We start from the raw sequence: 16,087 nt of genomic DNA on the forward strand, positions 1-16,087 counted from the left end.
ACCAGTTCTGTGGCAGTTTGGTCCCTGAGGCATCTGACTTAGGATATTTGGTCCTCTCCTATTGTGACTGATACATCTTATACTAGTTCTATCAGTCACTAGCCATGTGTCCCTGGTACCTCACAGCCACTCCTTGGCTCAATTTCCCCATTAATAATATAGGGAAAATTATTACTACTTCAGAGTTGTGAAGATGAACTGAGTTAACATACGGCAGTCACTTAGAACAGCGTGCGACACATAGTGAGCACCCCGTAAGTGTTAGCAATTATTACTATTATGAGGTGTTTTGGAAGTGATATATCTGAGGTGAATATTTATGGTAACTATTAATGATATGTTTTACAATGTCAAGAAAAGGTTAATTATATATTGTGGATGAAAGGAGAAAAGTGATACAGGAAGATGTACTTACCACCAATTTTTAATCTACTCAAGACACACACAAGGAAAGTTTTATTTAATTATTTCAATTGTTAATTGCAAAGTACTGTCCTTTGTGCAAAAGATGATGTCCTGAGATGACTGGTGTGTGGGGTCACTGTAGGGTCTGGGGACAGAAGGAAAGAAGAGTAGCTGGGGATAGGCTGTAATGGCAACTATGAACACAAAATTGAAAACTGAAGTTCTTCTTTTTCTTTTCATCTTAGAATGACTTAGGTTTTCTTAAGTCATACTTCATCATGATGAATATTTCATTATATTTTTCCCCAGTGATGAATCACTCCTATTTTTAAAGAACTTACTTATACTTAAAAATGATTAAAACTACATTTTAGAATAGTGAATTACTCATGAATGTGTGAGCTTTATAGTTTTGAATGATGATCTGTGTTTTTTAAGAGTGTGTATATGAAGTTCTTTTTTTAAACAAAATTGTTGTATTATTTTTGATTGGACTGTGTTATGTGGATAATGTTAGTATGTTAATAGTAGGATCCTGGTTTGAGTGAGCTTAGTGTATTTCCCCTGACCATGTCCTTAATTGTTACATTTGGGGAAGAATTTCAATTAATTATCTTTAAAAAACCACTTTTATAGAGCCTCTTTGATTGAAATGTATGTTAATAGTTTAGAGGCTAAGACTATACTTACTGAATTATCTTAAGAATTATATTGGAAGTCATGCTTATACTGCCCTCTGCAGTTCAGTCATCCTGCATAACAAGGTGAGGTTTTCAAATAAAGAGTTGAAGTGTTTTAATAGTTTGGGTTAATGGAAAGATACAAGAAAATCGGGTAGTTAGAAAAAGATAAGGAACACTATAGAGTCCTTTCAGCCTGCTGAGAAGTCCCAGAGAGTCTGATTTATGCTGTATTATGTTTGAGAGTAACTACTTACTTTTAGTTTTGATTCATCTATTCAGTAGGGCTAAGTCTTGTTCTAATTATTAAAATCATACCTTTTCTTTTTGACTTTGGGGTATGCTTTTTGACTAAAAAAATCCCTGTACTTCATAAATTTGCCTGTACATTATAACTTAAGTAGATACCAAAGTTGGTCTGAATTCCTTGAACACATTACTGTGTATTGAAATGACTGAAATGGTTTACCAGTCCTTATTGGTTAGAAGGGATATTGGCCTTGTATTTAAAAAAAGAAAAAAAAGAAAATTTGAACTTACTAGAATAGTGAAAAGTACACTGATCTCAACTTAATGCCATAAGCAGGGAGAGACAAGGTGAAAGAGAAGTTTATATGCATGATGTGGAGAGAAGAGAGAGATGGAGGGGGAGAGGAGGAAGAGAGAAGGTGAAAGAAAAAGTTTATAAACATACATACACACACCCACACAGATACACATATGCAGGCCATCATTTTTGAGCTTTTCTTGGAAATAGACTTGTCGTTTTCCTCGTCTACCACTACAGACGAGTGGTGTCATCCTGACTGCCACTTCTAGACAGAGGGGGTGTTTCCTTCATTTAAATAAGGGGTGGGGCTGAATGGGTAAGTTCCTGCCTAGTAAACTGACCAGCTTCTTCCCTTAGGGTTTTGGGAGGGAAGGTGGCCCCTCCCATTTGAGGGGTATCCTGCATTGTTGACATAAAAACGATACAATTCCAAATTGCATTTTGTTTATCTTCAAAATGTAGGGAAGGAAATGGAAAGGCCAGTTTGTAGATGATATTTTAGTAAATTGTTGTTAAATTGATTTGTTCCCATTGTTTCATTTAGCTATTTATAGCTATTTTGAAATAGGACTTATTATTGTGGGGAAGTGACTTCTATCTACTGGGTAGTAAAACTCTGATTTTACTCAGCATAGAGAAGGTAAATATTGTGAAACGGTTTGATATTTGGGGCTATGCATTTGTTTCATTGATGCTTTTGAAATAGTTTTGATTCAGGTAGTGATGGGATTTTAAAGTCTAGACCATCATTTTGCACATTTCACATGGTATAGCTTCTGATACAAATTTCTTTGAGTAAATCTGGGTATAGATCTGGATGAGTCATGATGCTACTGCTAAAGTGGAAAACATTTCACGGATTCTAATAGAAAATGAACTCATAAAATACTTACTCCCTTTACACATCGATCTTCTAAAAAAGTGCTAAAGCCTGGTTAATAGATGTAATGTGAATGATAGATTTTTGAGAGATTATTTGTTGTCTTATATGAGAACATTGATGAATCTGGCTGAGATTTTGAAGATCTTAGTCTAGTCTGAAAGATTTTGGTCAATTCATTTTGAAAAGTAGTTATTTTGGTAGGTAGAATACTGTGCCTTAAAAATAGTGATAAGTATAGCTTTTAAATTTCATATAGTGAAAGGCAACTTTCACAGGGTCCTTTGTTAAAAATGTTTTGTTGAACTTAGGTTATTCTAAGTGAACCCTGAAGTTCTTTGTTGATTTGATTCATCCTTTAAGGCTTCCTGTGTTCAGGGAAGTTGGTAATTCATGGCCGAAACTAGTTTATTGTCCAAATGCTTTAGCATTTAGAGAGCAGATTATATTGGGCATAAGTTTTTATATCTGTCTGCTAAAACAGTCCATTATCTTGGGATCTCTGTACAATCCAATGGAATGCTTGCTTATAAACTCTAGGAAGATCTATTAGGAAATAACTTCTTATCCTGATGGCTAATAGTTGGGGGCGTGAGAGAGAAAAAGTAGGTATTTGCATTATTATATATTTATATTATTACACATAATATTGTTACACATTTATCCATATCTGTACATCCTCTTATACCCAGAGCCAGCTCTGCATGTATTTATTTAGAGCAGGGAATCTCTAGAATGTCCTCACTGTTGAATAGTCTGTTGTTGGAAGGCCACGGTCCAGACCTCTGTGCAGCTGCAGGATTAGGTCACACCCCTGCCTTGGGCTCTGTTCTCTTGGCTGGAATTTCTACATGCCTCAGTGGGAGAGTGCACCTAAGGCCTGCCAGGCCTGGAAGCACTGAGTGGTCATGGAGATGGTGTGGTTTGCTGCTGGCATATCTAGGATGGAAGGGAACGTTGGGAAGGGCTATATACTCCCCTTTCTCTCACCAACCTGATGCAAGTTTGCTTTTGGTGTTTCTTTGTGAGTAGATGCTTAACCATACTCTGCTTCCTTCCCCACTTCAGTGTTTGTTTTTTATTGCAGAAAAGTAGGGGCATCTGCTTTACATTCATTTTTGTTTATTTGGGAGGTTTAAAAATTATTTAAATAAACAAGCATCTTCATTCTTCTGCACAGTTTTTTGTTTTGTAGACATCTTTTCTTTTTTTTAAATTTTTTTAAGTTTTACTATCATTAATGTACTGTAGACATCATCTTTTCATGAGCAGAGGGGTAGCTGAGAATTTCAGTGGTTCCTTGCTTTTTCCTCTCTTCTCTTCCCCCGTAGGGCTGAACACATTGGAGAGACAGCTTGGTGCATTTATCTCACATGTACACAAGCACCCATTAGCCATAATGTGACTGCTAAGTCTGATTTTAGATCTGCCACCCTTGTAAGTCTCATTTTTCTCTTCCATTGATGTTACCTTTTATTCTCTATAGTTGGGGGAAGGTCCTGTTTTTAGGTATGTGAAGCAAGGAGATTTACCTTTCTTCCTTTGTAGGACTTAAAATGTTTTCCTTGCATTAAATTGGAGTTTTGACTTTAGATGCTCATTTTACTTTTTTTTCAACTTGGTATCATTGATTATTTCAGTCAGAGACCCTATTTTGCCTGTCTGTTTAGCAGTATCCAGTGGTGCTTCAGTGTTTCTGTATATTTCAGCTGTTTATAGAGTCTTTATGTTTCTCTGCATTTTTTGTTTTATTTTTTGAGGTGTACACACACAGTTACACTTCATGGGATTGCGTCCAGCCAAGTATCCATGTTCTTCTTGTGAAGAGGCAGAGAAAATCACCTCTCCCAAGAATTTCCACCTTCTGACCAAGGGAAATGTGTCCTGAAGAGCTGTACGCAGATGGGAGGCAACTTGTTTGCTTGTTCTGCTGCTAGAGCATTGATTTAATTAGAAGACAGGCTGTGGGTGGCCATGTGCAGTCAAAGAAGCACCAGACAGAGCCCAGTTAGCCTGGGACAGTAAAAGTAAGTTATGCTCTTTTTAAAACACTTTTTGAGTACTGATGCTTATTCTTGCCTTTAGTTAGTAAGGGGCAGCTTATAACTTACTGTTATATTTACATTAGGCACATCTGTTCTTTTCTAAAGCCCTAGAAATCAAATGTGCTGTCTAGCACAAAGTACCTGCTGAATGGGAAAGCAGTGATTTTTTCCTTTTAATTTTTTTTTGGATAAAAAGAAAACTGAATCAGTTATTACATTCTAGATGAATTTTACACTGAATCAAAACTGTGTATTAGATTTTGACCAAGTCAAAACACTTAAGTATAGAACTTGTTATGTTTTACTTTGTACTGATGGGAACATGAAAAAATTTCCCCCTTTTTCTAGCCATTTCATGATAAGCTGTGTGGATCTTACTAGAGGCATCCATCTTAGCTGAATCTCGTAGAAGATATGGTCTAAAACCATCCTTCTCGGTTTCTATGCAGCACATGGCTTTACATATGAGTGCTTACTTTGCTCTGGGAGTTGATACTCTCCAAAAACATACTAAGTCGTGGAATTCAGCTTTGAGCTACTTAATGCTACATTTAGTAGTATAGTGGTGTTGGTGGTAATTGTATTTTCGCAATGTGGAAGCAATTTAGATTTATGGATTGAGTGTAAGAGATATTAGATTCATTGACTCTTGAGTCTATAGTGTTGTGATTATTGAACATTTTGTATGGGTGTGGGTGTGTTTGGATCTGCATCATTTGGGGCCTTGATTTTATAATCTGACACCTACTTTTTTTGCTTTTAGTAATAAAGGAGTTAGGCTAAGAAGCTTTTTCTGTGTTCAGCAAAATCACAGGCTGATTTCATGAAAGTCAATCTGAAAGACTCCCTTTTGATTTTAAGTTTTTGTCTCTTAGACCTGGGCTTTTATTCAGAATTTGGAAGGGGATGAGGAAAAAACTTAAGTTACCTAATTTCTAGGAATTCCATCAAGATCATATCTTAAATAATGCTCCAAAGCAGAGTAAAACATTGCTTCAACTTTTAAAAAATTCATTCTATAATTTAATTTTTATGTGCCTTTACCTAAGTGGTAGAATGATGAAGGATTGCATTTCAGTATAGTAGAACAAACAGCTTAACATTGAATCCTAGTCATCCCAGTTGACAGAAGTTCTTTGGCCATTCCCCCTGCCAGGGAGTTTTTACTGGCGGTCATTCTCACTCAGGCTCCAGCCTCCTGCATGGTGTGTACACATTTCCTGACAGTTCATGGCATGCATATACTGTAACACAGAGCATCAGCACTGTAACACTTCCTAGGCTTCTCAGAAAATTCAGAGTGAGGAACTTATTCATGTTTTCTTCTCTTGGAGTATGTGCAGATGTTACTTTCTAGTGGGTTGGAAGTCTTTTTAGTATAAAGCAGCATAGTTATAAGTTACTACTTATAAGTTAGTAATACCCTCTCTCCCTTACAATTCTGACTGTGTCCTCACCTCACATTTGATGGAACAATAGTTTAAGTTAGTATAATTCATGGTCTGTTAGGTTCCTTTTGAGTGATAGTTCCATTATTGTCAACATAGTTAAAAGGTATAATTATTTAGGTTGAAGGGAAGTGTAATTGGATGCCAAATTTGGCTTTACTAGAGGTACAGCTACATTTGTCTTTTCTGTTGTAGCTCACATGGAAAGGACAATTTCAGGTACCGTGTATGCTAACTTCTTGGACACTGTAAAGAACCCAACTAAAACAAAGTTTAAAACTATTTCAGATGTGCAAGTCTATTGAAGCCAATATTTTCTTTTAGAGATTTGTGCTGTTTGACAAGTAACTCTTTGTACTACAATTCTATGGCTTTCAATTAAAAAACATGGAAAATAAATTGCTGTCATGTCATTTTTCTGCTTAATTGCTATATGTTTATTTCCAGATTAGGCAGATTAATAATAAATAGGTGGTGAATACACATGTGAGTGCTTTTTTAATTAAAATATTTTTAGGAATAAGTTAGAAACATGTTTATATTTTGATAGAATATTGTAAGTCGGATCAACAAATGCCCTAATGAACAAGTGTCAGCATTTGTTGCATTTATTTAGAGATTTCCAGAAGAGCTTGGATGCTTAAGAAGATCATAAAAAATCTTATTTCCTAATACATATGGTGTTAAGTGTGAAGGTTTTTTTTTTCCAAAATAAAGTATGTTGTCTTTTGTGTAATAACATTAAAAAATGAACTGTCACATACTAAAACTGGGTATTCAATATACTATATTTGACTCAAGTGTTCACAGAGTGTGGTGCAAACAAATGGTCTCTCAGTTTACATCCAGGTTAGCAAAAATACTACTTTGACACATGTTAAAAGTAGAGCACTGTAACTATTTGGCTAGATATAATTCTGGGCTGTCTAAACTGAGTAATTTCCTCAGGCATTCAGACTTTGATCAACCATAGCAAGAACTTTTGGCATGTCTGTAAAGCAGCCAGTGCATCTGTAAGTATGTCCTGAGGTAGAGAGAAAGAGAGAATGCCAAAAAAGAAAGAATACTTTCTGTCTTTAAAGAGCAGTTACAGAATGGAAATGGAAAGTTCTTTGTTTCCCTAGGAACTCTTTTTAGATAATTGAGCCTCTCATGTATAAGTATGCCCTGTGGTTTTTCTATTAATGAATGAAAAATACTTCATTTGGGTCTAGTAAAAATGTTTTCTGGCTAACTCTGCTGAAACTTAATGGTTAGAGTCCATTGGATCTTAAACTTTCCAGGCTTTATTAATGTAATATTAGTTAGCTATGAACTTAACCATAAACAGTAGTATGTATCTCAGTAAAGCAAGTCTTAATTGTTTTTAATTGGCTAGTATTTGGGTGAAAATATTCTTACGTGACCGTGTTTTAGAGAAGAACATGCAGCACCATGGCAGAAATAATTTCATGTATCTTTGACTCAACACATGGCTGAAAATAGGTTTTCTGGGTTTTATTTTCAGTGATCTGAAATGAATTTGCAAATATCTACTGGTTTCTGTATACAGGCATTAACTAAGAATATTTATAATAGTAAATTGCCATCTGCTATGTGAGAGCTCACGTTTCCCATTTTTTTGGGACACAGCATGCTTGTGTCATGTGGATATAACTTCCCCTAGAGACCTTTTAAGGTGTAGGTAACACCACTTGCAAACTCGATATTAAATTGGTTGATCTGTCTAGCTTATTTCAGTCCTTGTTTTCTGTAGTCCCATGATATCCAGATACCATGACCCCACTTATCTCCACTTACGAAAATTCTGCTTTTTAGGCTAGTATTGTACATTAGGAGAAATCTATAATCTTGTGATTACCATGTTGTAGATCTCTCTTATTATCCACATTTTTTAATTAGTCATGGAAAACAAGGTTAACACAGTTAAATAAATTTTACTAGTAGTAAAAAAAGTTTTTAATCATAGTTTCACCTTCTTGTGATTGAGAGTTTTTCAGGACTGGACAAAGGACAGTATAATTGGGCCCATCCCTTGTATCTTAGAAGTGGTATGAAGAAACGGCATATGGGCAAGTAGTGCGGGGAAGATGGAAGGGCAAGGCCTGGGCAAGCTAATGTGACTTTCATGGGCAAGGTACTTGGGCTGATATCTGAGTGGGTTACCTTTTTACTGTTTCTTTGTTTACCCAAGAATTTTTCTTCCTGTAAATATTGTCCATCTGAATGCTATAGTTTCTTCAAACTGTAATACTTGTTTAATTTCACATGCTTATTGCTTTGATCTTGAAATCACTAAAGGTCACACTAAGAAGATAAGAGCCAACTTTTACAAAAACTATGTGAGATCTGCTATCTAATTTATAGATAATCATTATCCTTTAATTATTTTACCTGATTATCTCTTTGTCATTTTTTGCATATTACCAGAACACTGATATTCCTTTCATGTAACATATAAGTTTTAGTTGTATGGGTTGTTTCGTTGTGTTTTGTTTTTGTTTTTGCTCCAAACTACTAGCTCCAAAGAGAATACTGTTTTCTATTATCATTTTGGTAATGGGAGTTCACCATTGGATAAAGTTGTATTTGAAGTTGCCTGTACTAATGGGGATCAAGGTAGTCTTAGGAAAAATACCATGATAGTTCATTGTTCTTCTTGTGGATTCTGTGTAGAAAGCTTATCTGACTCATTTTGGAGAAACAAGTACAAGAAATTCTAATTGTCATAATCAGAAGATAGGTGGTATTTCTGACCACTAACCTGGGTCTTCTTAGTAGTAGTTTGATATATGGTAGTTAGACTGTAGTGCAGGTTAAATGGCTACTTTTTATTTATCATTCTTGTATAGCAACAAATAAGGATAGTCAATATTTTAAATATTCACTTAAGAATGAGAATGAAATCAGTATTTGTTGTTAAGGGCTAGTATTGTGTCAAAGAGATACTTTGCTTGAAATCCGTATTGTGTGGAGAACTGAAGACTTACCAAAGCTCAGATTTTTCATCAGAAACTTGAAAGCTTACCAACTTTTACAAAGTGATACAAGCCAGAAGTTGCAGAAGGGACAGTCCATACATGTGTGTTGATTGGCTCATAGACTAATTCTTAAAACTTAGAATTTGTGTCAACATTTAAAAGTCAGGTGACTATTAAAAATCTGGATTTCTAACTACTTCTCTTGAAAAAGTGAGATTTGGCCACATAGGGCATGCATTCTCTCAAGGTTGCAGTCTGCCAGGAGTGAGTGACAGCTGCTCCTTTTGAGTATAGGAAGCTGTGTAACTAAGACTAATTTCAGTTCATGGTACAGCTGAAAATAAGGATTGGACAGATATGCTAACTTTTGTCTTACTGGAAAGGCTGAGAAAATGGATTGATGATTTAACAGGGCTTTCTGCCATAAGTAAGAGTAAAACTAGAATAAGCCGCAGTTTGATTTTTTAAAATTGGAATTGGACTAAAGTATTAACTTATTATTTTGAAAATGAATTTCAAATCAAACTAGACTTTTCAAAAAAATTTCCCATTGAAGCAGTTTGAGCCGGAATGAAAGTATATTACTCCAAAGAGTTTTGAGATGCAGCTAAAGCTTATCAAAATACTCTACGACCCAACTAAACTTGAACTAAATTGTTCCTTTATTTACTTGTAGTCCCAGGAGTAAAATATTATTTTCAGTGTTTGCAGTGAAGAATGTAGCAGGAATGACCATAAGTACAAGCATATTGCACCGATTTCCAAATTTTGCCTTGCTAACCTCCTAAAGGATATTTAGCTTCCAATATCATTTTCTTATCTTGATTTGATTGCTTCTTAATGGATAACAAACTAAGAAAAGTCACAGATTTGTGCATGATATTTGTGGCTGCATCTGTGATGAATACTTGTAAGCTTTGTATGTCCTATTACTAGTGACTCTCTTACATTTCATTAAACTTTTTCCAATTCTTCTAATTTTTGTCCAGTGAAAGTTGAATCCTGGTTCCTTGAGGGGTTAACTTTTGTAGCCTTTCATGTCTCGTTTGTACTTTTTTGTTCACCTCTGTTATTGCTTGATAGATGCCTTTTTAAGCCTCGTTGAGATGGGGTTCACAGTGAAAGTGAAGTTAAGCAGCTTATGGAGTTTGCTTTGGATGGAGTTTCTCAAGGGGAGGCCCTTGGTCCAGCTGGATCAGAATCACTTGAGGAGGTAGCTTGTTCAAAAAAACGAAGATTCCCTATCTTCACTTCACATGACCTAAATTAGAATCTTTGGGGACAGTAGTCTGGAAATTTTCATTTTTTGATTCTTCTAAAAAGATATTTATTTTGAGATAATTGTAGATGCATACGCAGTTGTAAGGAATAATACAGAGAGATCCCTTGGGTCCTTTACCCCACAACAGTAACAGTTTTTAAAAAATGTGCAGTTAATCGTTTATTTTAAAAATTTTACATTATAGTTTTGTAACTTCTTATTGAAGAGTAGTATATATATTGAAAAGAATGCACATTTATTGTAAAGGGACAGCTCCTTGAATTTTTCAGAGTGACCACACTCCCATGTGACTTAGCACCAAGATCAGGGAACAGAACAGTTGCAGCCCTCCTGAAAGCCCCTTATGGCTTCTTCCCGTTACTCCAGTGTAAAGCCTGTTCTGAAGTGGAATCATGCAGTGCATATTCTTTTTTATCTACCTTTTTGTTTGTTAATTGGGATGAAATTCATAGAACACAAAATTAATCATTTAAAAGCAAATAATTCAGTGGCATTTAAACATTCACAATATTGTGCCACCCTATCTCTGTCTTGTTCCAAAACATTTTTATTTCCCCAGAGGAAATCCTGGACTCATTAAGCACTTGCTCTCTATTCCCTCCTCCCCACCGCCTGGCAACTGTCAATCTGCTTTCTATCTCTATAGATTTACATATTTTGAGTATTTCATGTAAATGGAATCATACAATGTGTGACCTTTTGTGTCTGGCTTCTTTCATTTAGCGTAATGTTTTTAAAGCTTATCCACATTGTAGCACATGTCAGTATTTCTTTCCTTTTATGGAATATTACTGAATATTATTCATGTATGTCCACAATTTGTATATCCATTCATCCATTGACATTGGGGTTGTTTCTACTTTTTTGCTAAAAAGTGTGAAATGTGTTTTGAAAAGTGTTGCTGTGAATATTCCTGTACAAATATTTGAGTACCAAATTGCTGGGTCATATTCTAATTCTATGTTTAACTTATTGTGAAACCATCAAACTGTTTCTACAGCAGTTGAACCATTTTATGTTACCAAGAGCAATGTACAGGGTTATAATTTCTCCACATTCTTGTCAGCACTTGTTATTTTCTGTTTTTCTGATTATGGCCATCCTTGTGGATATGAAATGATAACCTCATTGTGGTTATGATTTTCATTTCTTTAATGACTAGTGATGTTGAACATCTTTCTGTGTGCTTGTTAACCATTTGTATATCTTCTTTAGAGAAATGTCTGTTGAAGTCTTTTAGAGTCCTTTGCCCATTTTTTGTTGGATTATTTTTTGGTTATTGTTATTGAAAGTTATAGGAGGTGAGATATTCTGGATATTATACAACTATTACATTTCTCTGTAAGTCTGAAATTGTGTCAGAATAAACACTTAAAGTGAAAAATAAATTGTAACTACCTCTGTGGTTTTCTTGTCTCCCAGTTACAGACCTCTGACCCCACCAAGTATTCAATACCTCCCGTCCGGTTTAATTTTTCTCCATTATACTTACTGCTATCCAATATGTCATCTAATTTATTTAATTCTTATTGTCTGTCTCCCTTCACTAGAATTGAGGCTTCATGTAGCAAGAGTATTTTCTGTTTTTCTGACTGCTGTTTCCGCATGTTTTAGATCAAGGATTATCAAACTATGGCCTGAAAGCCAGTTCTGGACTGCTGCCTGTTACTGAGTGTCCTGCAAACTGACAATGTTTTTTACTTTCTTAAATAGCTGAAAAAAGTAAAAAAAAGAGTAATATTTCATGATGCCAGGAAATTATATGAAATTCGTATTTCAGTATAAATGGAGTTTTATTAGAACATGACCATCCATGCTCATTCATTTCTGTATTTTCTCTGGCTAATTTCATGCTGGAGAAGCAGAGTTGAATAGTTGTAGAATTGTCTGTGTGGCCTGAAAAGCCTTAACTGTATAATATATCTGACTCCTTACAGAAAAAATTTGCCTGGCACATAGGTGTCCAGTAAATATTTGCTGAATGAATGATTCTCAACCTATACCACCTCAAAGGAAACTAAATTGGAAATCTTTCAACAATTCAGTTCTTGAAAATTGATCTTACTTGGTTGCTAAACAAAAAAGTCCCCGAAGGATTTTTTGGTAATACATTTTTATTGGCCTCCATTCATCCTGTAAGTAATAAGAATTGATGATAAAAATACCAGGGAATTTGTGATTCTTAGAAGAGTGTCAGGTAGGATAGATGTATTGCACAAGTTTTACCAGTGTTAGTTTGAAAAAACTGTAGTGACATGGGGTATACATCTGTTTTAAAAAGATGCAAGAAATAGTTTATTTCAAAAGCTGTTTGGTTTTTTTCCTCTTTCCCATCAGTTTTATATTAGTGAATCTACCTGCTTATGAATGAAAGTGGTAATTAAAATAATTTTGATACTTTAGCATACTTACTTTTGAAGAATATGTGTTATCACATAATTTCATTCTACTGTATTTAATTCATCTAATGATGTATTTGTTGAATTTGTACTTGAATAACACTATGAATACTAATGTATTAGTATTTTCCTGTAAACGTCTAACTTCTCAACAGAAGATTGGAAATTGGATAAACATAAATCATTTTATATAAAAATGATCTTATAATGTGCCAGCCAATTTTTTATACAACATTTAAACACTAAATTACTTGCATCTCCAAGAGTAGTTAATAGAGGTCTTACAATAGATTCCCCGAGGTACAGTATACCCGATAGCCTTGTAAGCACTTATTATTTTATGCTATATTTTCAGCAAAGGACAGTAAATGAGTAATATAGTTTGTGGTTTATAGTTAAAATTCTTTGCAGAACTTTGCCTGGCTTGGCATTTATAAATTTTATTTATAGGAAAGGGTTTCCATGCCATGATATGGGTGCAGATCCTAACTTGCCTCTTGGCCTTTCTGCCCTCTCTTTGCTGGGTTAAAGAGTCAAAGGGATCATGTTTTCTAAAGCTTTGTCTTCTCTGAAAGTTATGAGTAAGCTTAAAAAATATTTTGCTTTCAAAATTCTATCTTTTATAAACAGAAAATTCTATTGACTGAATTAATTTCATTCCTGTTGTTTTAACTGTGAACAAAGATTGGGTTCTTAATACTGTCTTATGTTTTTCTGGTATGTCTCTGTGGGAATAACCTGCAAGAATCAATAAGTATCATCTTGTAAGATTATAGTTCATAATGGTCAGTTATTCTGTTTATAGCTAGTTGTAATGAACTCCTATTCATTCATTCTGCAAATATCTATTGGGTACCTACTGGGTGCCAAGCATTACTTTAGACATTGGGCTATAACACCTAAAAGCACAAGTTATACAAGGCTTACATTCTATGGGGCGAATTAGACAAACAAAAATTATTTATGATGCCTGGTAGCAAAAAGTGCCATAAAGAAGAATAAGATAGTCTTAAGAGAGAAGGAAATGGTTGGGGATGGTTGAGAAGAGCCATGAATGAAATAGGGAAGAAAGACATGGTGGAGGTGTCGGTAAGAGAGTATTTGGTTAAAGGGAAAAGTATCCCATTGTCCCTTCTTATCCCACTTCATTTTCTTTTGTAACACTTACCACTGTGGGCATCAGCTATTTATACATATGTGTTCATGTGTATTTCTGTACACATGTACACAATCTGTATTCATTTCCTGCTAGAATCCCTCACTAAGCTCAGCACTTCAAAGGAATAAATGAACAATTATAAGAGTTTTCAGGTGGGAATGTTTTCCATGTCCTCAGGGAATTGCAAGGAGGTTGTGTGGCTGTTGCATAGTAAGGGAGAGGGAGGGAGGGACTGGATTATGGAGGGCCTTGTAAACCTTGGAAATTAGAATTTTGAATTTTATTTTAAGTATGATGGGAAACCATTATAGGTTTTTGAACAGGGGAGTAATGGGGTCTGGCAGATTTTAAAAGGATCGCAGCCTACTGATCGTACATAATGCTTACTAGTTGTATAAAGGATTCAGGTCAGAAAGTTGACATCAAGTGACCATTTGAGAAGCTTATATATATTATTTATAAGGGAAAAATTTGTATATGGGGTGGTCAGTTAATATGAAGTGATAGGTGCACTTTTTTTTGTCAGTTTTATTGAAGTATAATTTATATACAGCAGAATTCACCCTTTTTAAGTGTACAGTTTGATGAGTTTTGACAAACGTGTATATAATCATGTAACCACTAATATAATCATGATATATAACATATCTTTCACCTCCAAAATTATCTTATAATGCCTATTTGCGGTCAAGCCCTCCTTTCAGTGGCCCTTGGCAAATACTACCTTCTTTTTATCACAATTTGGACTTTTTGAGATTTTGGCTTAAGTAGAAACATACAATATGTGGTCTTCTGTGAATGACTTCTTTCACTTGCCATAATGCTTTTGAGATTCATCCATACTGTTAGGTATATTAGGAATTTGTTCCTTTTAATGCTTCTGAGTAGTATTTCTTTGTATTGATGAATCGCAATTTGCTTTCCATTTATCAGTTGATAGACATTTTGTTTGTTTCCAGTTTTTGACTGTTCTGGTTAAAGCTAATATGAACATTTCCATTTAAGTCTCTCCATGGACATAAGCTTTCAGATAAATACTTAGTTGGCTCTATGGTAAGTATATGTTTAAATTTCAAGAAATGCCAAACAATTTGCTTTTTCAATCTCACTAGTATTTTTTGAGGGTTGCAGTTGTGTCATGTTGTCACCAATACTCAATGTTACCAGTCTTTTTAATTTCAGATATTTTAGAGGTTATGTAATGGGTCTCATGGTTTTAATTTGCATTTCCCTAGTGACTAATATGTTACACATCTTTTCATGTGTTATTTGCAACCTGCACGTAAAATTGTTTGCCCATTAAAAACTTTGAATTGTTTGCTAAGTTATATGGATCTTTAAAATATTTTGGATACAAGTCCTTTTACCTTAATGTCTTGTAAAATTTTTCTCACAGGTTGTGGCTTGGTGTTTTTTTTGTTTTTTTTTTTTGATAATTATTTTTTCATTGAAGGGTAGTTGACACACAGTATTACATTACATTAGTTTCAGGTGTACAACATAGTGATTCAACATTTATATACATGACAATTCTAGGTACCAGCTATCACCATACCAAGCTGTTACAATATCTTGACTATATTCATTACATCCCGGTTACTTATTATTTTACCATTGGAAGTGTATACTTTTTTTTTTTTTTGTGAGGGCATATCTCATATTTATTGATCAAATGGTTGTTAACAACAATAAAATTCTGTATAGGGGAGTCAATGCTCAATGCACAATCATTAATCCACCCCAAGCCTAATTTTCGTCAGTCTCCAATCTTCTGAGGCATAACAAACAAGTTCTTACATGGAGAACAAATTCTTACATAGTGAATAAGTTCTTACATGGTGAACAGTACATGGGCAGCCATCACAGAAACCTTCGGTTTTGCTCATGCATTATGGAATATAAACAGTCAGTTCAAATATGAATACTCATTTGATTTTTATACTTGATTTATATGTGGATACCACATTTCTCTCTTTATTATTATTATTTTTAATAAAATGCTGAAGTGGTAGGTAGATACAAGATAAAGGTAGAAAACATAGTTTAGTGTTGTAAGAGAGCAAAGTAGATGATCAAGTGTGTGCCTGTAGACTATGTGTTAATCCAAGCTAGACAAGGGCAATAAAACATCCACGTATGCAGAAGATTTCTCTCAGAACGGGGGGGTGAGGTTCTAAGCCTCACCTCTGTTGATCCCCAATTTCTCACCTGATGACCCCCCTGCGACTGTGCCTGTCTTAGGTTGTTCCTCCCTTGAG

General features: G+C 34.8%; 1 protein-coding gene across 5 annotated transcripts in view; it reads left to right on the top strand.

Annotated features, from left to right (window-relative positions):
• The window catches only part of TASP1 (taspase 1), a 307,406-nt gene that overhangs the window by 21,420 nt on the left and 269,899 nt on the right, over positions 1–16,087 (top strand). For 2 of the 5 annotated variants that reach the window (XM_036892168.2, XM_057502717.1), the window contains one exon: positions 4,276–4,542. The exons of the other annotated variants lie outside the window; for them this stretch is intronic. The gene's annotated coding sequence lies outside the window, so the exon portion shown is untranslated. The remainder of the gene's footprint in view (positions 1–4,275; positions 4,543–16,087) is intronic. 5 annotated transcript variants of the gene reach the window in all.

The sequence above is a fragment of the Manis pentadactyla genome, chromosome 5, assembly GCF_030020395.1.
Source record: "Manis pentadactyla isolate mManPen7 chromosome 5, mManPen7.hap1, whole genome shotgun sequence".
Classification (NCBI taxonomy): domain Eukaryota; kingdom Metazoa; phylum Chordata; class Mammalia; order Pholidota; family Manidae; genus Manis; species Manis pentadactyla.